Raw genomic sequence first — 25,485 nt, forward strand, 5'->3', positions numbered from 1 at the left:
ACATACAATGGTCTTTTCTGGACCATTGTAACTTGAAACCAGACTCAACATACAATGCTATGGAGTCTGCGAAACGTGTCAAGGGCTGGAAGAACCGACCAATCAGAATGGGCATACCCCTGTATTCCTAAAGTGCATGCACTGACTGGTTTCTGGTAGCGCCCCCTACAGTACAGGGAGGTATTACATGTTCTGTACTCTTTACATGTACCACAGTTAGCTGCTCCTTTGGACATCAGGTGAGGGCGGCTCCATTTTACTTTTTTTTTTAGGACATTGCGTGTTCTGTACAGGACCCTGAAGAATCTTCTTTTCTCTACATAGACCAGTGTTTCCCAAAGAGGGTGGCTCCAGCTGTTGCAAAACTACAACTCCCAGCGTGCCCGGACAGCCGAAGGCTGTCCGGGCATGCTGGGAGTTGTAGTTTTGCAACAGCTGGAGGCACCCTCTTTGGGAAACACTGAAATAGACAGTGATTTACAGCTCCCAGCAGATCTTTATATGTAACAATTTGCTTTATCTGTATTAGTTATCTACTTATTTATCTTTAATCCTCACTTTTTCCTATTTTTGGATGAAATTTTGGTGGCTTCAGAACCAATTACCAGGTTTCTAAAGAGTTATGATCTCAACATACAATGGTTTAACTAGAGTTGAGCGAATTTACAGTAAATTCAATTCGTCACAAACTTCTCGGCTCGGCAGTTGATGACTTATCCTGCATAAATTAGTTCAGCTTTCAGGTGCTCTGGTGGGCTGGAAAAGGTGGAGGCAGTCCTAGGAAAGAGTCTTCTAGGACTGTATCCACCTTTTCCAGCCCACGGAAGCACCTGAAAGCTGAACTCATTTATGCAGGATAAGCCATCAACTGCCGAGCCGAGAAGTTCGTGACAAATCGAATTTACTGTAAATTCGCTCATCTCTAGTTTCAACATACAATGGTCGTCCTGGAACCAATTGATATTGTAAGTTGAGGGACCACTGTATAGGATTCTAAACTTGCACTTTATTTCTTTTGTTCTGTTTTCTGATCATAGTCAGCAATACAAGCAATGACTGTTAAGTATCTAGGGACATGTACAATTTAGTATTGGATTCCATGTACATGCTTCCAGTGGTGTCACTGTATTTTATTATTTGCTGTGCTTTTGGTATCTGGTGGCACAGAGATGGGGCTGTACAATGTCCATACTGATCAGCTGAGTAATTCTGCTAGGGTCACACTTTGTACTTTTAGAGAAAAGGTCAATGACAGATTTCAGACCCACATCTTCATGTTATATTGACTTGACATATAGAATTAGAAAACTGAAAATCTATGATAACAACTCCTTGTACTAGTGTTTACATGTCACAATTGTCATTAAGATATAACTTATATCATTTATAGTGTACCTGTCAACTCTTCCCAGCCCCCAACAAGCATTATAAGTCTATGGGGCAGCAAGACAAGGATGACTGAGAGCCAGAGCGTAAAGAGCACTTACTCCATTGGTGGGGGTCTTCGCACTGAGACCCCGACTGATCAAAACTTTTTAAATGTCTCTGTGACAGGTACACTTAAAAAAATCTCAAGCCTTTCAGTGCTTTCAGCTGCTGTACAGTGGGGATCAAAAGTTTGGGCACCCCAGGTAAAAATTTGTATTAATGTGCATAAAGAAGCCAAGGAAAGCTGGAAAAATCTCCAAAAGGCATCAAATTACAGATCAGACATTCTTATAATATGTCAACAAAAGTTAAATTGTATTTCCATCATTTACACTTTTAAAATAACAGAAAACAAAAAAAAAATGTTGTCTGCAAAAGTTTGGGCACCCTGCAGAGTTAATATCTTGTACTGACCCTTTGGCAAGTATCACAGCTTGTAAACATTTTTTGTAGCCAGCCAAGAGTCTTTCAATTCTTGTTTGAGGTATATTTGCCCATTCTTCCATTTAAAAAAGTCTTCCAGTTCTTTGAGATTTCTGGGTTGTCTGTCATGCACTGCTCTTTTAAGGTCTATCCATAGATTTTCAATTATGTTGAGGTCAGGAGATTGTGAAGGCCATGGCAAAACCTTCAGTTTACGCCTCTTGATGTAATCCCCCGTGTATTTCGAGGTGTGTTTAGGATCATTATCCATTAGTAGAATCCTCTCTTTAACTTCAGTTTTTTCACAGATGGAATCAAGTTAGCATCCAAAATTTGCTGAAATGTTATTGAATCCATTTTTCCTTCTACTTGTGAGATATTCCCTGTGCCACTGGCTGCAATACAACCCCAAAGCATGATTTATCCACCCCCATGCTTAACAGTTGGACAGAGGTTCTTTTCATGAAATTCTGTTCCCCTTCTTCTCCATATAAAGTTGCTCATTCCGGCCAAAAAGTTAAATTTTAACCTCATCGGTCCACAGAACTTGTTTGCAAAATGCATCAAGCTTGTCTATATGTTCATTTGCAAAGTTCAAATACTGATTTTTTTTGTGGTGAGGACATAGAAGAGGTTTTCTTCTGATGACTCTTCCATGAAGACCATATTTGTACAAGTATCTCTTTATAGTGGAATAATAGAAGAAATGGAAGACGGCACTCCGGTATTGGTGTCCAAATTCAAGGAAGGTGGTTTATTGATCCCAATACATACAGAATGATGCAACGTTTCGACCTAACAATAAGGTCTTTATCAAGCACAGTGAAATAAGGAACAAACATGTGTTATATAGGGTCACCAATTGATGACATCATAAGGAGGAGTTAACCTCAGAGGCGGGGTGTGTCAGAAAATGGGTGTGTCAGAAAATGGGTGTGTCAGAAAATGACATAAGTAAACACAACATAGTGAAATAAACAGTATCGTGTACATAAATAGAAAGTGTTACATAGTAATCCAATATACAGAGTTCCTAGAGAACATCCTGATTCTCCGATCTTCATAACTAACAAAAATACTATACAGATGACTTCTAATTGTCCAACCTGTACTCCGGTATAAACAATGTGGTCAGCCAATCAGGAGAGGGACCCGTATCCATGGTGTGTCCGCTTGTAGTCGGCTTGTAAACAAAGCAAACGCGCATGTCCAACGGGACCATGCGCCGGAAGTTACGTCCATTCACAGGGTGATGCGCCAATAAGTGCCAAGTTGCACGGCGCATGCGTGCTGTGCAGTACCGATATCCCGGCAGCCATTACAAGTATGGGCAGTACCTTCTTTTCTGTACTTGCGCAGTATGTTCGCTCCGGGTCCGGCATTATACATTCTGGCAACCAATGGCTAACACAATCTCTAGGGCAAAAAAGGCGTAAAGTAAGCATGGGTCATAAACCAATCATGTAAAACAGACAAACAAAGTCATTACTCTGGTCATAAGGGTAATATTGGTACTGGCTTACCATGTTATGGATAGTATATTACCATCCATTTACCATGGTCCGGTGACCGGGGAAACTAACAGTGACTAGGACCGCACTAAGGCGTATTCCCATTCCCAAAGTAACCCCATGTCACGCATTGTGCTCTGACCTTATATCCCTATTTTGACCAGGTGACCACAGTCATAAAACACATTCAGGCAACCCAGCTCAAAAATAATTATAATGTCCCTATGTGTAGCCCCAAAGAGAGAAAAGGTAGTTACATTACTTATGGCGTCCCATCCTGTAAATTGACAAAAAATAAAAAATATGTAAACTTCCAGAAGGATGAAAAAAATCATCTTGTAAAAAAGTATATTATTCCAATGGATTATTTCGGGTTCCACTCTGGGTTGGGATGGCTCTGTAATATAGGAAAAAATAGAAAAAAATGTCAATATCTACATTATGAGGTAAATAATCCTCTAAAAACAATAAAACATATATAAAATAAATATAAACCAACCTAACATGGAGAAACAATGTGTGTACTCTAAGTGGTCAATATTGGGATCATTAAGAGTTATAAAAAAGGTTTCAAAGAGAAATCAATATTGAGCCCATTTGGTTGGAGACTATTCAATTTGTCAATCCACCAAAGTTCTTTTTGTTTGAGCAATCTGCGTCTGTCACCACCACGTTTCGGTGGTGGAACATGATCAATCAGGACAATACGCATTTGATCAATAGAATGTTTAAATTCCACAAAATGACGTGGTACAGGTAATTCTGTTTTCTTGGTCCTAATAGTAGACTTATGATTATTAAACCGTATCCTTGCCTCTGTGGTGGTTTCTCCAACATAAATCTTATTACAAGGACAGATCAGGACATAAATAATAAATTCTGACTTACATGTCAGATGGTGTTTAATTGGAAAATTTTGGGAAGTCATCGGGTGTGTAAAATTATCACCTCTAATTAGCAATGAACAGTTTTCACAGTTCATGCATGGGAAACAACCTGGTTTGAGAACAGTTGCCAAGCTAGGTTTATCCTTAGTGATGTCGGCTCTTACTAGTTTATCTTGCAAATTCTTTGATCTACGATAAGAGAAGAGAGGAGTTGTCATAAATTGTGGGATATTCTCAAAGGAATTAGATATAATGGGCCAGTGTCTACGGATTATAGATGCAACCTGGGGGGAACGATAATTGTATGTGGATACAAACGGGATTCTATCAATATTGTCCTGTTCTTTGGGTTTTGGCTGGATGAGATCAATTCTATTTAGGGTCCTCACTTTTGTTTTGTGTTGTTCTATCAATTTTTTAGGATAGCCTCTATGGCTAAATTTATCCCCCATCTCTGTGAGTCTCTTTTCTAGAACATCCGGGTCCTCAACTATTCTTTTAACTCGTAAGAGTTGACTAAAAGGGAGGGAAGCAATCATGTTTTTGGGATGAGCACTATTATAGTGTAACAAGTTATTTCTATCTGTGGGTTTAACAAAAACATCCGTGACAAGATGTTCACCTTCCACGCTAACCCACATGTCCAGAAACTGTAGGCTTTTCTCAGAGTAGGCCATAATAAATTTAATATTGTTATCAACAGTATTAAGAAAAGAGAAAAATGCATTCAACTCATCCAATGTGCCACACCAAATCAGGAAGACATCATCTATGTATCTCCACCACTTCAGCACTCGGCTGAAGTGGTGGGACACATAGATATCAGTCTCTTCCAGATCCGCCATCACTATGTTTGCGTAAGTGGGCGCCATGTTCGACCCCATGGCCGTCCCCTTCCGCTGAACATAGAATTGGTTGCCAAAAACAAAATAGTTGCATGAAAGGATAATTTCAACTAGGCCCAAGATAAATTCCTGACATTTTCTAGTAAAGTTGGTAGTCTGTAAGGCTTTGAAAATGCTGTGTAGTCCTCTCTCATGCTCAATGCATGTATAGAGACTAATAACATCAAAGGAGGCTAAAATGGCCCCCCTGTGGAATGGATAGATCTCTTATTTTGGTCAAAAAATCGGAGGTGTCCCTTATATAGGACTTAGCGTCCGTAGCAAAAGACCTCAAGATCTTATCAACCAATATAGAGGAAGGACTTAATATTGACTCACACCCGGAGACGATTGGTCTCCCCGGTGGCTTTTGTAAGGATTTATGTATCTTTGGTAGTACATACAAAGCAGGAATTCTAGGATATTCCGGTAAAAGAAACTTGTGAGTGTCCGAATCAATTATATCCATTGCTAATTCATGGTCTACCAAAGTCTTGAGTCGAGTTTTAATTTTGTTTGTGGGATCATATGTGATACACTCATAAGTTTCTGCATCTGTAACTTGTCGAGTTATTTCTTCAATATACATGCACTTGTCCATAACGACGACAGCCCCGCCCTTATCGTCCGGTTTAATGATTATGTCGTCGTTATGGACAAGTGCACGCAGGGTTTCATGATCTTTTTTGGTAAAATTGGGTCTGGAGATTCTATGTCTGGTCTGGTTCTGTCTAAGAGATTGTATATCCTTATCCACTAAAGTGATAAATGTATCAATAGCGGTGGAGTTAATGGGGGGCATAAAGTCACTCTTGTCATACAAGTCATAATTTTTTAAAAACAATTCACTATTCAATCTCTCTGATGTTTGTTTGTGTTTTATTTTGATTAAACCAAACTTTACATTTAATAGACCTATAGAATCTAGCCAAGTCTACCTTTAGTTGTAACCAATCAATATCACTTATCATACAAAATGAAAGTCCACGGTTTAAGACATTCAATTCAGATGCATTAAGAGTGTATGATGAGATATTTACCACAAGTGAAGAGAGTCTATCATCTAGGTTTTCTGTTGTGTTGCTGCTTTGTTGGTCTTTGCTCTGCGGGTCTGTATTGGGTCTTTTCTTTCGGTATCCGCCCCTCCTTGTTTTGGACCTCCGCCTGGGGGTGCAGAGTTGGCCTGTTCTAAAAAATGCTGATGTTGTTCCCTGGTTGTATCCTTAGATTTGGGAGGTTGACTTCTGTTATTCCTTGATTTCCTTACAGGTGGTTCCGTTTTCTGCCAATTATAAACTTGACCCGCCCTATAATCTTCCATATCACGGTGGAATTTCTGACATTTATTTTCTTCTTGTTCCTGACGAAACTTTTCAAAATTGTTATTCATACGGTCAAGAAAAATTTGTAAATCCTTGGGTGGCATAATTTCTGTCAGAGTAATCTTATGTTCTTCAACCCGTGTGGAGACAAGTGAGATTTCCTTTTGTAGAAAGTCTATATTGAGTAAAATAAGGTCAAATGCATACTTATTGGTCAGTCCTTTAAAAATATGGCAAAAAGCTTCATTTTTCAGAAAAAGATTCGGACGTAAGTGGGACCTCAGTCCCCTTGGTACCAGCTTCAGTTGATAATAGCGGCTCAATAGAGATAAATGCAAATTAAGTGAAATAAGGCGTTTGGACTCATTTTCGTATAACCTCTTTGTGTCCAACTTAGAGGGAATACTAAGAAATGTTCCGTCCCCTAGGTGGCCACTCAGGATTCTATCCACAGTTTCATCCGTGTAGGAATACGCAATGGGAGCTGTTGTAGTACTAGTTTGTGGAGGAGTATCCATAATGAGGAAAAGAATAAACGCACGTGCTATCCTCCAGTGAAGGTCAATCGAAATCCAATACAAAAGACGGGAGATGCACAGTGTTCAAACCCTTACAAGGGTTAGTAGGTGCCCATCCTCAAGCTTGACCAAGGCAAACGTACCAATAGAAGAAATGGAAGACGGCACTCCGGTATTGGTGTCCAAATTCAAGGAAGGTGGTTTATTGATCCCAATACATACAGAATGATGCAACGTTTCGACCTAACAATAAGGTCTTTATCAAGCACAGTGAAATAAGGAACAAACATGTGTTATATAGGGTCACCAATTGATGACATCATAAGGAGGAGTTAACCTCAGAGGCGGGGGGAGTTACCCTTAAAGTGACAATGGGTGTGTCAGAAAATGACATAAGTAAACACAACATAGTGAAATAAACAGTATCTTGTACATAAATAGAAAGTGTTACATAGTAATCCAATATACAGAGTTCCTAGAGAACATCCCGATTCTCCGATCTTCATAACTAACAAAAATACTATACAAATGATTTCTAATTGTCCAACCTGTACTCCGGTATAAACAATGTGGTCAGCCAATCTGGAGAGGGACCCGTATCCATGGTGTGTCCGCTTGTAGCCGGCTTGTAAACAAAGCAAACGCGCATGTCCAACGGGACCATGCGCCGGAAGTTACGTCCATTCACAGGGTGATGCGCCAATAAGTGCCAAGTTGAACGGCGCATGCGTGCTGTGCAGTACCGATATCCCGGCGACCATTACAAGTATGGGCAGTACCTTCTTTTCTGTACTTGCGCAGCATGTTGGCACGCTTCGGGTCCGGCATTATACATTCTGGCAACCAATGGCTAACACAAGCTCTAGGGCAAAAAAGGCTCCGGGTGTGAGTCAATATTGAGTCCTTCCTCTATATTGGTTGATAAGATCTTGAGGTCTTTTGCTACGGACGCCAAGTCCTATATAAGGGACACCTCCGATTTTTTGACCAAAATAAGAGATCTATCCATTCCACAGGGGGCCATTTTAGCCTCCTTTGATGTTATTAGTCTCTATACATGCATTGAGCATGAGAGAGGACTACACAGCATTTTCAAAGCCTTACAGACTACCAACTTTACTAGAGAATGTCAGGAATTTATCTTGGGCCTAGTTGAAATTATCCTTTCATGCAACTATTTTGTTTTTGGCAACCAATTCTATGTTCAGCGGAAGGGGACGGCCATGGGGTCGAACATGGCGCCCACTTACGCAAACATAGTGATGGCGGATCTGGAAGAGACTGATATCTATGTGTCCCACCACTTCAGCCGAGTGCTGAAGTGGTGGAGATACATAGATGATGTCTTCCTGATTTGGTGTGGCACATTGGATGAGTTAAATGCATTTGTCTCTTTTCTAAATACTGTTGATAACAATATTAAATTTACTATGGCCTACTCTGAGAAAAGCCTACAGTTTCTGGACATGTGGGTTAGCGTGGAAGGTGAACATCTTGTCACGGATATTTTTGTTAAACCCACAGATAGAAATAACTTGTTACACTATAATAGTGCTCATCCCAAAAACATGATTGCTTCCCTCCCTTTTAGTAGACTCTTACGAGTTAAATGAATAGTTGAGGACCCCGTTGTTCTAGAAAAGAGACTCACAGAGATGGGGGACAAATTTACCCATAGAGGCTATCCTAAAAAATTGATAGAACAACACAAAACAAAAGTGAGGACCCTAAATAGAATTGATTTTATCCAGCCAAAACCCAAAGAATAAGACAATATTGATAGAATTCCGTTTGTATCCACATACAATTATCGTTCCCCCCCTCTATAATCCGTAGACACTGGCCCATTATATCTAATTCCTTTGAGAATATCCCACATTTTATGACAACTCCTCTCTTCTCTTATCGTAGATCAAAGAATTTGCAAGATAAACTAGTAAGAGTCGACATCACTAAGGATAAACCTAGCTTGGCAACTGTTCTCAAACCAGGTTGTTTCCCATGTATGAACTGTGAAAACTGTTCATTGCTAACTAGAGGTGACAATTTTACACACCCGATGACTTCCCAAAATTTTCCAATTAAACACCATCTGACATGTAAGTCAGAATTTATTATTTATGTCCTGATCTGTTCTTGTAATAAGATTTATGTTGGAGAAACCACCACAGAGGCAAGGATACGGTTTAATAATCATAAGTCTACTATTAGGACCAAGAAAACAGAATTACCTGTACCACGTCATTTTGTGGAATTTAAACATTCTATTGATCAAATGCGTATTGTCCTGATTGATCATGTTCCACCACCGAAACGTGGTGGTGACAGACGCAGATTGCTCAAACAAAAAGAACTTTGGTGGATTGACAAATTGAATAGTCTCCAACCAAATGGGCTCAATATTGATTTCTCTTTGAAACCTTTTTTATAACTCTTAATGATCCCAATATTGACCACTTAGAGTACACACATTGTTTCTCCATGTTAGGTTGGTTTATATTTATTTTATATATGTTTTATTGTTTTTAGAGGATTATTTACCTCATAATGTAGATATTGACATTTTTTTCTATTTTTTCCTATATTACAGAGCCATCCCAACCCGGAGTGGAACCTGAAATAATCCATTGGAATAATATACTTTTTTACAAGATGATTTTTTTCATCCTTCTGGAAGTTTACATATTTTTTATTTTTTGTCAATTTACAGGATGGGACGCCATAAGTAATGTAACTACCTTTTCTCTCTTTCGGGCTACACATAGGGGCATTATAATTATTTTTGAGCTGGGTTGCCTGAATGTGTTTTATGACTGTGGTCACCTGGTCAAAATAGGGATATAAGGTCAGAGCACAATGTGTGACATGGGGTTACTTTGGGAATGGGAATACGCCTTAGTGCGGTCCTAGTCACTGTTAGTTTCCCCGGTCACCGGACCATGGGAAATGGATGGTAATATACTATCCATAACATGGTAAGCCAGTACCAATATTACCCTTATGACCAGAGTAATGACTTTGTTTGTCTGTTTTACATGATTGGTTTATGACCCATGCTTACTTTACGCCTTTTTTGCCCTAGAGATAGTGTTAGCCGTTGGTTGCCAGAATGTATAATGCCGGACCCGGAGCGTGCCAACATACTGCGCAAGTACAGAAAAGAAGGTACTGCCCATACTTGTAATGGCCGCCGGGATATCGGTATTGCACAGCAAGCATGCGCCGTGCAACTTGGCACTTATTGGCGCATCACCCTGTGAATGGACGTAGCTTCCGGCGCATGGTCCCGTTGGACATGCGCGTTTGCTTTGTTTACAAGCCGGCTACAAGTGGACACACCATGGATACGGGTCCCTCTCCGGATTGGCTGACCACATTGTTTATACCGGAGTACAGGTTGGACAATTAGAAGTCATCTGTATAGTATTTTTGTTAGTTATGAAGATCGGAGAATCGGGATGTTCTCTAGGAACTCTGTATATTGGATTACTATGTAACACTTTCTATTTATGTACACGATACTGTTTATTTCACTATGTTGTGTTTACTTATGTCATTTTCTGACACACCCATTGTCACTTTAAGGGTAACTCCCCCCGCCTCTGAGGTTAACTCCTCCTTATGATGTCATCAATTGGTGACCCTATATAACACATGTTTGTTCCTTATTTCACTGTGCTTGATAAAGACCTTATTGTTAGGTCGAAACGTTGCATCATTCTGTATGTATTGGGATCAATAAACCACCTTCCTTGAATTTGGACACCAATACCGGAGTGCCGTCTTCCATTTCTTCTATTGGTACGTTTGCCTTGGTCAAGCTTGAGGATGAGCACCCACTAACCCTTGTAAGGGCTTGAACACTGTGCATCTCTGTTACGCCGAGCGCTCCGGGTCCCCGCTCCTCCCCGGAGCGCTCGCAACATCCTCGCAATTGCAGCGCCCCGGTCAGACCTGCTGACCGGGTGCGCTGCGATACCTCTCCCAGCCGGGATGCGATTCGCGATGCGGCAGGCGCCCGCTCGCGATGCGCGTCCCGGCTCCCGTACCTGACTCGCTCTCCGTCGGTCTTGTCCCGGCGCGCGCGGCCCCGCTCCCTAGGGCGCGCGCGCGCCGGGTCTCTGCAATTTAAAGGGCCACTGCGCCACTGATTGGCGCAGTTAGCCTAATTAGTGTGTGCACTCCCTATTTCTACCTCACTTCCCCTGCACTCCCTCGCCGGATCTTGTTGCCATAGTGCCAGTGAAAGCGTTTCCTGTGTGTTCCTAGCCTGTGTTCCAGACCTCCTGCCGTTGCCCCTGACTACGATCCTTGCTGCCTGCCCCGACCTTCTGCTACGTCCGACCTTGCTCTTGTCTACTCCCTTGTACCGCGCCTATCTTCAGCAGTCAGAGAGGTTGAGCCGTTGCTGGTGGATACGACCTGGTTGCTACCGCCGCTGCAAGACCATCCCGCTTTGCGGCGGGCTCTGGTGAATACCAGTAGCAACTTAGAACCGGTCCACCAGCCCGGTCCACGCCAATCCCTCTCTGGCACAGAGGATCCACCACCTGCCAGCCGAATCGTGACAGTAGATCCGGCCATGGATCCCGCTGAAGTCCCACTGCCAGTTGTCGCCGACCTCACCACGGTGGTCGCCCAGCAGTCGCAACAGATAGCGCAACAAGGCCACCAGCTGTCTCAACTGACCGTGATGCTACAGCAGCTACTACCACAGCTTCAGCAATCATCTCCTCCGCCAGCTCCTGCACCTCCTCCGCAGCGATTGGCCGCTTCCGGCCTACGATTATCCTTGCCGGATAAATTTGATGGGGACTCTAAGTTTTGCTGTGGCTTTCTTTTGCAATGTTCCCTGCACTTGGAGATGATGTCGGACCAGTTTCCTACTGAAAGGTCAAAGGTGGCTTTCGTAGTCAGCCTTCTGTCTGGGAAAGCTCTGTCATGGGCCACACCGCTCTGGGACCGCAATGACCCCGTCACTGCCTCTGTACACTCCTTCTTCACGGAGATTCGAAGTGTCTTTGAGGAACCTGCCCGAGCCTCTTCTGCTGAGACTGCCCTGCTGAACCTGGTCCAGGGTAATTCTTCTGTTGGCGAGTACGCCATCCAATTCCGTACTCTTGCCTCCGAATTATCCTGGAATAATGAGGCCCTCTGCGCGACCTTTAAAAAAGGCCTATCCAGCAACATTAAAGATGTTCTGGCCGCACGAGAAATTCCTGCTAACCTGCATGAACTTATTCATCTGGCCACCCGCATTGACATGCGTTTTTCCGAAAGGCGTCAGGAGCTCCGCCAGGATATGGACTTTGTTCGCTCAAGGCGTTTTTTCTCCCCGGCTCCTCTCTCCTCTGGTCCTCTGCAATCCGTTCCTGTGCCTCCCGCCGTGGAGGCTATGCAAGTTGACCGGTCTCGCTTGACACCTCAAGAGAGGACACGACGCCGCATGGAGAACCTATGCCTGTACTGTGCCGGTACCGAACACTTCTTGAAAGATTGTCCTATCCGTCCTCCCCGCCTGGAAAGACGTATGCTGACTCCGCACAAAGATGAGACAGTTCTTGATGTCTACTCTGCTTCTCCACGCCTTACTGTGTCTGTGCGGATATCTTCCTCTACCTTCTCCTTCTCTGCTACGGCCTTCTTGGATTCCGGATCTGCAGGAAATGTTATTTTGGCCTCTCTCATCAACAGGTTCAACATCCCGGTGACCAGTCTCGCCAGACCCCTCTACATCAATTCTGTTAACAATGAAAGATTTGACTGTACCGTGCGTTACCGCACGGAACCTCTCCTAATGTGCATCGGATCTCATCACGAAAAAATTGAGTTTTTGGTCCTCTCCAACTGCACTTCCGAAATTCTTCTTGGATTACCGTGGCTTCAACGCCATTCCCCAACCCTTGATTGGTCCACAGGAGAAATCAAGAGCTGGGGTACCTCTTGTTTCAAGGACTGTCTTAAACCGGTTCCCTGTACTCCCTGCCGTGACCCTGTGGTTCCCCCTGTAACCGGTCTTCCTAAGGCTTATATGGACTATGCTGACGTGTTTTGCAAAAAGCAAGCTGAGACTTTACCTCCTCACAGGCCTTATGACTGTCCTATTGACCTCCTCCCGGGTACTACTCCACCCCGGGGCAGAATTTATCCTCTGTCTGCTCCAGAGACTCTTGCTATGTCTGAATACATCCAGGAAAATTTAAAAAAGGGGTTTATCCGCAAATCCTCCTCTCCTGCCGGAGCTGGATTTTTCTTTGTGTCCAAAAAAGATGGCTCCCTACGTCCTTGCATTGATTACCGCGGACTTAATAAAATCACGGTAAAGAACCGCTACCCCCTACCTCTTATCTCAGAACTCTTTGATCGCCTTCAAGGTGCCCACATCTTTACCAAACTGGACTTAAGAGGTGCTTATAATCTCATCTGCATCAGGGAGGGGGACGAATGGAAGACTGCCTTCAACACCAGAGATGGACACTTTGAGTATCTGGTCATGCCCTTTGGCCTGTGCAACGCCCCTGCCGTCTTCCAAGACTTTGTTAATGAAATTTTTCGTGATCTCTTATATTCCTGTGTTGTGGTTTATCTGGACGATATTCTGATTTTTTCCGCCAACTTAGAAGAACACCGCCAACATGTCCGCATGGTTCTTCAGAGACTTCGAGACAATCAACTTTATGCCAAAATGGAGAAATGTCTGTTTGAATGCCAATCTCTTCCTTTCCTAGGATACTTGGTCTCTGGCCAGGGATTACAAATGGACCCAGACAAACTCTCTGCCGTCTTAGATTGGCCACGCCCCTCCGGACTCCGTGCTATCCAACGTTTTTTGGGGTTCGCCAATTATTACAGACAATTTATTCCACACTTTTCCACTATTGTGGCTCCTATCGTGGCTTTAACCAAGAAAAATGCCAATCCCAAGTCCTGGTCTCCCCAAGCGGAAGACGCATTTAAACGTCTCAAGTCTGCCTTTTCTTCTGCTCCCGTGCTCTCCAGACCTGACCCATCTAAACCCTTCCTATTGGAGGTAGATGCCTCCTCAGTGGGAGCTGGAGCTGTCCTTCTACAAAAAAATTCTTCCGGGCATGCTGTTACTTGTGGTTTTTTTTCTAGGACCTTCTCTCCGGCGGAGAGGAACTACTCCATCGGGGATCGAGAATTACTGGCCATTAAATTGGCGCTTGAGGAATGGAGGCACCTGCTGGAGGGATCAAAATTTCCTGTTATCATATACACCGATCACAAGAATCTCTCCTATCTCCAGTCTGCCCAACGGCTGAACCCTCGCCAGGCCAGGTGGTCGTTGTTCTTTGCCCGTTTTAACTTTGAAATTCACTTTCGCCCTGCCGACAAGAACATTAGGGCCGATGCCCTCTCTCGTTCCTCGGATGCCTCGGAAGTAGAGGTCTCTCCGCAACACATCATTCCTCCTGACTGTCTGATCTCTACTTCTCCAGTCTCCATCAGGCAAACTCCTCCAGGGAAGACCTTCGTTTCTCCACGCCAACGTCTCGGGATTCTCAAATGGGGACACTCCTCCCACCTCGCAGGCCATGCGGGCATCAAAAAATCCTTGCAACTCATCTCTCGTTTCTATTGGTGGCCGACTCTGGAGACGGATGTTGTTGATTTTGTGCGGGCCTGTACTGTCTGTGCCCGGGATAAGACTCCTCGCCAGAAACCTGCTGGTCTCCTTCATCCTCTGCCTGTCCCCGAACAGCCTTGGTCACTGATTGGTATGGACTTTATTACAGACTTACCCCCATCCCGTGGCAACACCGTTGTTTGGGTGGTCGTTGATCGATTTTCCAAGCTGGCACATTTTATTCCTCTTCCTGGTCTTCCTTCAGCGCCTCAGTTGGTAAAACAATTTTTTGTACACATTTTTCGTCTTCACGGTTTGCCCACGCAGATCGTCTCGGATAGAGGCGTCCAATTCGTGTCTAAATTCTGGAGGGCCCTCTGTAAACAGCTCAAGATTAAATTAAACTTCTCTTCTTCTTATCATCCCCAATCCAATGGGCAAGTAGAAAGAATTAACCAGGTCCTGGGTGACTATTTACGACATTTTGTTTCCTCCTGCCAGGATGACTGGGCAGATCTTCTACCATGAGCCGAATTCTCATACAACTTCAGAATCTCAGAATCTTCTGCTAAGTCCCCATTTTTCGTGGTGAACGGCCGTCACCCTCTTCCCCCCTCCCTACTCCCTTGCCCTCTGGTTTGCCCGCTGTGGATGAAGTGACTCGTGATCTTTCCACCATATGGAAAGAGACTCAAAATTCTCTTTTACAGGCTTCATCCCGCATGAAAAGGTTTGCCGATAAGAAAAGAAGAACTGCCCCCATTTTTGCGCCCGGAGACAAGGTATGGCTCTCCGCTAAATATGTCCGCTTTCGTGTCCCCAGTTACAAACTGGGACCACGCTATCTTGGTCCTTTCAAAGTCTTGTGCCAGATTAATCCTGTCTCTTACAAACTCCTTCTTCCTCCTCTCCGTATTCCCAATGCCTTCCATGTCTCTCTCCTTAAACCACTCATCATTAACCGCTTCTCTCCCAAATTTGTTTCTCCCACTCCTGTTTCCGGCTCTTCTGACGTCTTTTCTGTGAAGGAGTTTTTCTGGCCTCCAAGACGGTCAGAGGAAAAAAATTTTTCCTGGTGGATTGGGAGGGCTGTGGTCCTGAAGAGAGATCCTGGGAACCTGAGGACAACATCCTAGACAAAAGTCTTATCCTCAGGTTCTCAGGCTCCAAGAAGAGGGGGAGACCCAAGGGGGGGGGTACTGTTACGCCGAGCGCTCCGGGTCCCCGCTCCTCCCCGGAGCGCTCGCAACATCCTCGCAATTGCAGCGCCCCGGTCAGACCTGCTGACCGGGTGCGCTGCGATACCTCTCCCAGCCGTGATGCGATTCGCGATGCGGCAGGCGCCCGCTCGCGATGCGCGTCCCGGCTCCCGTACCTGACTCGCTCTCCGTCGGTCTTGTCCCGGCGCGCGCGGCTCCGCTCCCTAGGGCGCGCGCGCGCCGGGTCTCTGCAATTTAAAGGGCCACTGCGCCACTGATTGGCGCAGTTAGCCTAATTAGTGTGTTCACCTGTGCACTCCCTATTTCTACCTCACTTCCCCTGCACTCCCTCGCCGGATCTTGTTGCCATAGTGCCAGTGAAAGCATTTCCTGTGTGTTCCTAGCCTGTGTTCCAGACCTCCTGCCGTTGCCCCTGACTACGATCCTTGCTGCCTGCCCCGACCTTCTGCTACGTCCGTCCTTGCTCTTGTCTACTCCCTTGTACCGCGCCTATCTTCAGCAGTCAGAGAGGTTGAGCCGTTGCTGGTGGATACGACCTGGTTGCTACCGCCGCTGCAAGACCATCCCGCTTTGCGGCGGGCTCTGGTGAATACCAGTAGCAACTTAGAACCGGTCCACCAGCACGGTCCACGCCAATCCCTCTCTGGCACAGAGGATCCACCACCTGCCAGCCGAATCGTGACAATCTCCCATCTTTTGTATTGGATCTTTATAGTGGAATAGTGTACCACAACTCCAGTGTCTGCCAGATCTTTCTGGAGGGATTGTGCAGTAAAACGTGGGTTTTGAATTGTTTTTCTTACAATCCTGCAAGCTGTTCTGTCGGATATTTTTCTTGGTCTTCTAGATCTTGCTTTAACTTCCACTGTTCCTGATGACTGCCATTTCTTAATTACATTACAAACAGAGGATATTGACATCTGAAAACATTTTGCTATCTTCTCATATCCTTCTCCAGGTTTGTGAACGTCAACTATTTTCAGTTTCAGATTTCTAGACAACTGCTTAAAAGAACCTATGGTGCTGATTGTTGGGGCAAGGTCAGATGAGTCTGGGCATTTAAAACCTTTGAGATTGACAACACCTGGTCTTCCCAGATGATGATTGAGAACAATCCATGACACTGGCAGGTCTCAGCTTTGCAAAGGGGGCAGTGCATGCTATAAATTCTGCAGGGTGCCCAAACTTTTACAGATGCCATTTTTTTTGTTTTCTGTTATTTTGAAAGTGTAAATGATGGAAATAAAATCTAACGTTTGTTGATATATTATAAGAATGTCTAATCTGTAATTTGATGCCTTTTGGAAAATTTTCCATCTTTCCTTGGCTTCTTTATGCACATTAATACCAATTTTTACCTGGGTGCCCAAACTTTTGATCCCCACTATATACCCCAGAGTAAATTGTGTTCGCTTTGCAGTCGGACACCTTGCACCCTGCTGCAAGAGAGGTTTGCTATGGGAATTTTCCCCTGCCTTGGATAGTTCCTGACAAGGACAGAGGTGGCAGCACAGAGTACTGTTTGACTGGAAAGACTACAAAACTTTCAACAGAGCATACAGCAGCTAATAAGTACTGGAAGGCTTCAGTTTTTTTTTCTTCAAATAGGTCTAATTTTCTGGAAACAGTTGATTTTTTTCCCCTTCGGAATAGCCCTTTAAGTAGTAATTTAGCTGTATGGTGAAAACTTTAGTTCACAAGTAGTGATCACCAAAATAGAGTATTTCTACTAATACAAATATTTAGCATGTCAGATTAAAGGGGCTGTTTCCAGGAACCTGGCCCAGGTTGCAGAGATAATAAAGAGGTATACATACCTGGCCCAATCCCCCACTGCTGCCACTATGCGCTTATAATTACTAGTGGTAGGAACCCTGCCAATCACTGAGCAGAGCTGCCAGTTCTTGTCTGTACAACATGTCAACCAAACTAGTAAATACAGGACTACAGTGGGGACAAAACCCTATAAAAGTTCTTGTATGAAATTATAGGCGTACAGAAGAACAATAAGGGGTTGTGCAATTGTATTGGTGGCATATAAGTACTTTGCAAAACTTGAAAATTGTAAAGAGCTTTAATACAGCAATGTGCCTAAGCCCTTATGCCGATTTTTACCCAAACATGATAAGGCCCCTATTACAGCAGAAAATCTTGTCCCCAATGCAAGTTTATCCATCTGTACTAACAGCATCATACAGTGAGAAATGTGCCCATATAGCACTTGTGTGAAATTGGTGTGAAGTAATATGTCAAATATAAGTGGAATAGCAATAACAAGACATTGGATTAAAATAAAAAGCAAAAATTGGCATACATTTCTTTTCTTTTTGTGAATGCTGGTAGTAAGTCTCCAACCATATGTGTACTGGGGTGTTAGGGACAAATGTACTTCCATATCTAATTCTCCAGCTAATAGCTCATACAATACATGTAGTGCCCGATTCTATAACAGTGGAAGCAAAATCAAAGTAATCAATAATAATAGATTTTGATGGCCATTTTGGTCATTGTTCAAAAGTGCACTTAGCTCAGGTGGCATTTGAGAACATTGGTGTATTTGTAAGCACAGCATACTGCAGCTTTAATCCATTACAGACGAGTTTCAGAAGGACATTTAATAGGGGGATTTGCATCCCTAAAGACCAGGAGCATATTGCTCTCTTTTCAGTTATGCTCGCTGCTTGCATACGCCACGAATCATTTAAAGAACGCTTACCAGTTCAGCATCTTGTTGACTGATCTCCTGCAAATATGGGATAGTTGCTAGTTCTGCCAAAGCTAGATTGGTCACTGGGGACTGTTCCTTTACTCCTAGCAATTAACTCAATGCTGGCACAGTGCGGCCTTTCTATCACACCTGAATATGGAAGGCAGCCACTCTGCAAAATGTGGCAAATAAATGCATATGCGATTGGGTGAGACGCATATTCATTCAGCCTAAAGTAGCAATTTAACACAACTATACTTGGCTCTATGGAAAACTTTAATGAGTCTCTTTATTCTTATAACTTAGGGTGCTCTTACCAGCAGCAATTCTTAGAACCTGGACTAGACTGGTAAAACAGTGAAAAGTCTGGGTGCAGCCCTCAATTATTGGTGAATCGTGAGGGCTAGTGGCCACGGCTAGTACTTGTCATTCACAGCCATTAGCAGACTACACTGGGACTTGCCACTGTTTATTGCATCTAGGTCCCTCCTACAATTATCAGATTTACAATCACTAACCACGGCTACTAGCACTACATGTAAGAGTATATTAAATACATAACCAAAAAGTGCACTAAGAGCCTCATTTTTACTTTTGCTGCTGCAGTCTTTTTTGTCCTTTTTTTTTTTTTTTTGTGTTTCTAAATACTGTATATAACCAGTTTACTAGAATCTCTAATTTTTTGTTGGCACCCAGTAGATACAAAATTCTCATTTAGCCTGTGTTCACTTTTATTGCATTTTTAGCCCCTTAATAATGCAGCAAATTTTAATTTTTACGATTTTTTTTTCTGGCTATTGTGGACGATATATTCGTCATTTGGGACGGGACCCAACAAGAGTGTTCCAATTTTGTCTCTGAGCTAAACTCTCCCAACAGAGTCAATATGACTTCTACTTATCACTTTGGAGACTAGTCCTTAGAATTTCTGGATGTCAAGGTATACATTGAGCGTGGTAAACCGTTAATGTCCAGTTATAGGAAGCTCACGTCTAAAAATGCCTTGTTGCACTTTGACAGTTCGCATTCTCATTATGTGAAAAGCAGCATCAGGGCTGTCTTTAATGCGGGCAAAAGGGGTAGCTGCCCTGGGCCCTGTCATTCCTGGGGGCCCAAAGCAGCTAGCTCTTTAGCCCCACTCTAAAGCAGTTAGCCACCGCTGCCGGTCCAGGCAGGGCCAGCCCTGCCGCTGCGGCTCACTGTTTTAAAGTGGCGCTGTGGCCTTGATGGGCCGCAGCTGCGTTGTTGGGGGGGTGGGGGTGGACCGCACCGAGTGACACCTCCTGGTGGGGTGACACCCTGACCCAGTACGCAGCCCCCGCACAGAGTTTCACTCCTGGACTCCGGTCCGGCCAGTGCTGCTTTGTAGGAAGCGCTTCATTTCTGTGACGCTACGTGCTGGGCATGGGCAGAGCATGATGGAGCTGCGCAGACGTCCCCTATATCAGAACTGCTGGATGAGTGCAGCCCTGACACGCTAGCAGCAGTCAGAGTTGCCCGGTGATCTATTTCCAGTGAGGGAGGGGACGGTTGGCTGGGATGAACAAATAGTAATGATTATGGATAATGAGGAGGCTGTATTGTATAATGAGGAGACCATACTGGGGGGGGGAGGTGGTGATAATATTCCTCCTTGTATACTGGTATTATTGGTAATATTGGTCTATGTATACAGGATTTGTTCATTAACAGTATGAAGATAATATGTATGGTGATAATATTCCTCCTTGTATACTGGCATTATTGGTAATATTAGTCTCAGTATACAGGATTTTTCATGAACAGTATGACGGTAATATGTATGTGATAATATTCATTCTTGTTTACTGGTATTATATGTGATGTTGGTCTCTGTATACAGGATTTAGTCAGTAACAGTAAGATGTAGCGCATAGAGGTACTTAATGTAGACGTACCAGTAGAGGAAATATGTTTAGTTATTCACAGAGAAATCACAAAAAAACATATCCATGGCGATATTTATTCACCTTTGATAGAGAATAGATGGTTAATAATTCAGGACATTAGGTAAAGAACATTGAATACAGGTATACCAATGCAGCCCCAAAAGGTATTGGGTAGGTGACCGGACCTGCTCTTGCCCTAGTCTGAATGTCCTGCCTATGGATAGTAGGTCCCCGGTCCTTGTGACCTGGGCCTACACCGGAACCTCCTTGGAGTACCTAGGCTCGGACAGAAATACAGAGGGTAGGGACTTATGCTCAGGTACAGTATAGCTGCATAGAGAATCTTCCCATATGATACCCAGATACATACAAACCGCAATGGGAGGTTATTAATCAACATGTGTCATATGTCAGAGTATACAGAGTCCGTGGGTGTGCCCCAGGGACAATATTCAGTATTCACAAGTATATAGATTTAGGTCATAATAGACATGCATCAAAGACAATATACATGTATTATGCATATATAGATAATACCATACATCCAACCAACGCATTTCGCTACCTTGTGGCAGTACAGGTAGCTCCTCAGGGATGCGTAGGAATACTTAAAGCAGGGGTCATATACTGACCCGGGCACAAAAGTGTGTGTGCCTACACATGTGAAGCTATATACTTCTGATGATACAAATGTAGACTACGGTGGTCCTTGATATGGTTAGGAGAGAGGATCCGTAGACAGTTGCCGAAAGTAGTAGTTAAGGATCTTGTAGATGAGGTAAATAGCCAATCTGTGGTCAGGGGTGTAAGGTCCTTTGTGGTAGTGAAAGAGCCGTAGTTCTTATGGGATATCCTAGGGTATGTCCAACTGGTAGGTGGATAATATAAAGAGGATGGTCATGAATCTTGGTGTCTCTGGTGTAGTGGTGCTACATCCAGACAGATGATGTCAGGAGATACCCAGATGTGGTGCCACCCTCGTGGTGCCAAGGTATGGTGTGCAGCTCGACAAGATTCATGACCATCCTCTTTGTATTATCCACTTACCAGTTGGACATACCCTAGGATATCCCGTAAGAACTACGACTCTTTCACTACCACAAAGGACCTTACACCCCTGACCACGGATTGGCTATTTACCTCATCTACAAGATCCTTAACTACTATTATCGGCAACTGTCTACATACCTACTACGGATCCTCTCTCCTAACCGTATCAAGGACCACCGTAGTCTACATTTGTATCATCAGAAGTATATAGCTTCACATGTGTAGGCACACACACTTTTGTGCCCGGGTCAGTATATGGCCCCTGCTTTAAGTATTCCTACACATCCCTGAGGAGCTACCTGTACTGCCACAAGGTAGCAAAATGCGTTGGGTGGATGTATGGTATTATCTATATGTGCATAATACATGTATATTGTCTTTGATGTATGTCCATTATGACCTAAATCTATATACTTGTGAATACTGAATATTTTCCCTGGGGCACACCCACGGACTCTGTATACTCTGACATATGACACATGTTGATTAATAACCTCCCATTGCGGTTTGTATGTATCTGGGTATCATATGGGAAGATTCTCTATGCAGCTATACTGTACCTGCGCAGAAGTCCCTACCCTCTGCATTTCTGTCCGAGCCTAGAGACTCCAAGGAGGTTCCGGTGTAGGCTCAGGTCACAAGAACCGGGGACCTACTATCCATAGGCAGGACATTCAGACTAGGGCAAGAGCAGGTCCGGTCACCTACCCAATACCTTTTGGAGCTGCATTAGTATACCTGTATTCAATATTCTTTACCTAATGTCCTGAATTGTTAACCATGTATTCTCTATGAAATGTGAATAAATATCTCAATGGATATGTTTTTTCGTGATTTCTCAGTAACAGTACGATATTAATATGTATAGTGATAATATTCCTCCTTGTATGCTGATATTATTGGTAATACTGGTTTGAGCATACTGGTATTAATTGATAATTGTATCTATTTATATGTATACTGTAAAATCGTGGAACATTCCCTTACCTCTGTTAAGGTTTTATATTATATATATTAGGGCTGCACAATATATCGCATTCGCAATGGAATCATGATTTTTGCAAAATGCGATATAGCGATTTCACTCTATGAAAAAACCTGCGGTTATGTGAACCGCATGCTGAAGGTTCTGGGCTGGGCCTTGCCATACAGGAAGCAGACATGTAGATTAAACTCCGGAGCAGAGCTGGTCACTGGGCTCCGGCTGCTGCAGGCTAAGCTCAGGAGCGGCGCGGCCCCTTCAGCCCGCATCTTACAGACAGTAAGTGCTCAGCGCTGGGAGGAGGTGCCTTAAACCCACCACGGCTGGCAGCCGTTTATGTACGACGCAGCTGTGGAGCGGGGGTGTAGGAAGAGAGCTCAGGAGCTGAGCTCGCTTCAAACTGGGTAATGCCGAACATCACCGATCAGGGGGATGTCCACCATTAACCCCTTAGATGCCACCATCAATGTTGTCTGGGCATGCTGGGAGTTGTAGTTTTGCAACAACTGGATGCAAACTGTATGAAAACACTGCCCCGTGGGGACTAAAAAAAATTGTGGAAAAATAAAAAAATTTAGACAATAAATGTGCATAAGCCCCCTCCCCTAAATAAAAGTTTAAATCCACCCCCCCTTTCCAAATACAATAAACCTAAACATATGTGATATCGCCACGTGCATGAATGTCCGAACTATTAAAATATAACGTTAATGAAACTGGCGTAAACATAAAAGTCCAGAATTGCTGATTTTTGGTCACTTCATTTAGCAGGGAAAAACAAAAAGTCCCATCAAAACAGAAATTGTGCCAATAAAAAATACAGATGATGGCACAAAAAATAATCCCCATTACAGCCCCCTATATGGAAAAATAAGAAAGTTTTAAGGGTCAGAAGGGGACGTTTTAAAGAAGTACTCCAGTGCAGTAAAAGGATAGTGGATAGGTTTTAGATCGCGGGAGTCCGACTGCTGGAGCCCCCAGTGATCCCCTGCATGGCACCCAGGCAGTCCTCAGGAAGAGGGGCATGCTGACTCCCACATGGAGTGGCGGCCAAAACACCCCCTCCATGTATCTCATAGAGTTACATGGAGGGGGTGTTTTGGCCACCGCTTCCTGTGGAGTCTACACAGCCTCTTCCGGTGCGATCTCCCACCGTGATCTAAAATTTATTCCCTTTCCTTTGGATTGGGGATAAGTTTTACTGCACCAGAGTACTCCAATCCCCCCATTTTATGTTGCATTATGAAATGAGGAAATTGGACATGAAATAGGAGGAATTTTACCATTTGTTTATTATATCGCATATCAAAATCGCAATATCTAATAAAATAATCACATTTTCCCCAAATCGTCCAGCCCTAATATATATATATATATATATATATATATATATATGTACTTTCATTTTATTTTTGTTTTATACGCCTATTTTTGTTTTATATTCCTATTTTTGATTTTTAGTGCTTTTATGGTGGGTGTATATAGAAGAAGGTCAGTCAGTGCTCTGTGCTTGGCTTGCAGGCTAAACTTTGCCAGCACACACTATGTAGTGTGTGTCTGTAAGTGTATGTCGGATGGTCAGGAGTGGGGGGGTTAGTAGTGTTTCTGGGTGGGTGGGGGCAAAAAAATTGCTTGCCCAGGGTCCAATTAAAATTAAAGACTGCCCTGCGCAGCATACCTTATGGCCAATTTGTCCACCTAAAAAGAATACAGTAAATAATGATAACAGCTCCTTCTTGACTCAAGCAGAGGATCTAAAGGTTTTAGGTTGATGGAAAGAGGTTATCTTAAGATAATGATTGATAAAGCCTTTGAAAAAGTGAATCGGATGGACAGGACCATTCTATTATCTAAAAATAAAAAAAGGATTGATGCTCAAGCAAAAAAGAAAGACAGTAAAATTGTCTTTACTTTTGCCTTCACTCCCATGAACCACATTATCAATGGTGCGCTGCGCCAAAAAACAGGTTCATGATTCAACGTGATCAAGATTTGGAAGGGGTGGATGTCACTAATCCCCTTATCACATTTAGGTGCAGTAAAAACCATTGGTAATGTGTGGAAAGTAAAACAACTGAAAAACATGGAAGGAAAAAAAATCAAGCTGGCTAAAAGAAGTAATTCCTATTGGAAATATGAAATGCAGGAACTGTTCTGTGTGTCCGAAAAATCTAGCATTGAACACCTATTCAATGCTAGACAATGAATTACCTGCAAAAGCACGTTTGCGGTGTATTGCATGATTTATCCCTGCAGTTTTTACTATATAGGGAGAACTAAAAGAGAATTATATTTACGGATAAAGGAACATCTGAGGTCTGTGAAAACAGGAATAGGAGCTCCTAAGTTAGTAGCACATACTGTATGCAAGAGGTCCATCATGGAGGCGTGAGTCAGTTGAAGTTTGCAAGTTATCGAAAGGTTAAACTGTCCTGTCAGAGGTGGAGATAGGCAAGACTGTTTAGGACGCGTAGAAGCGCGTTGGTTTATAAGAGTCAAAGCACTCGGAACTTTAGGGCTCAAGGATCAAAATGAACTGGGTTCTTTTTTGTAGCTCTCATAGTTTTTTGCTGTTTTTATAATATTATAAGTTTTGTGACACTGTGTATTATACTTTTCACACAATTTCATTATATTATTGTGTTTTGTATATAGCAGGTGCACACTATTTAAATACGAGAACGAGCAACAGGAAGTTGTCACCGGGGGCCTGATGAAACGCCTGGCTGCGTGAAACAGCGGCTGTTGTCCAGGTGCGCGCTTCTGCCGTCCCAGCTCTGCTCGTGACATGGGGGTAAAGTAATGTCTATGTTCCATATTTGAACGCTGAATACATTGCTGCAGCAGGATTTCAAGGTGTATGCTCGGATTCTACTTTCTCCAGTTTTGAAATCACAATTGACATGCTACAGATTTAAACCCTTCCTGTCCCCTGATGTAAAGTTACAACATTAGTCAGATGAGGTTGTATGGGGCAGACTGGAAAGCCAAGCTGGTCCCATATCCAGCAGGTGTCAGCTGCTATCTGCAGTCTACAACAAACCAAAATGGCCCCATG

The sequence above is a fragment of the Hyla sarda genome, chromosome 3 (assembly GCF_029499605.1).
Source record: "Hyla sarda isolate aHylSar1 chromosome 3, aHylSar1.hap1, whole genome shotgun sequence".
Classification (NCBI taxonomy): Eukaryota; Metazoa; Chordata; class Amphibia; order Anura; family Hylidae; genus Hyla; species Hyla sarda.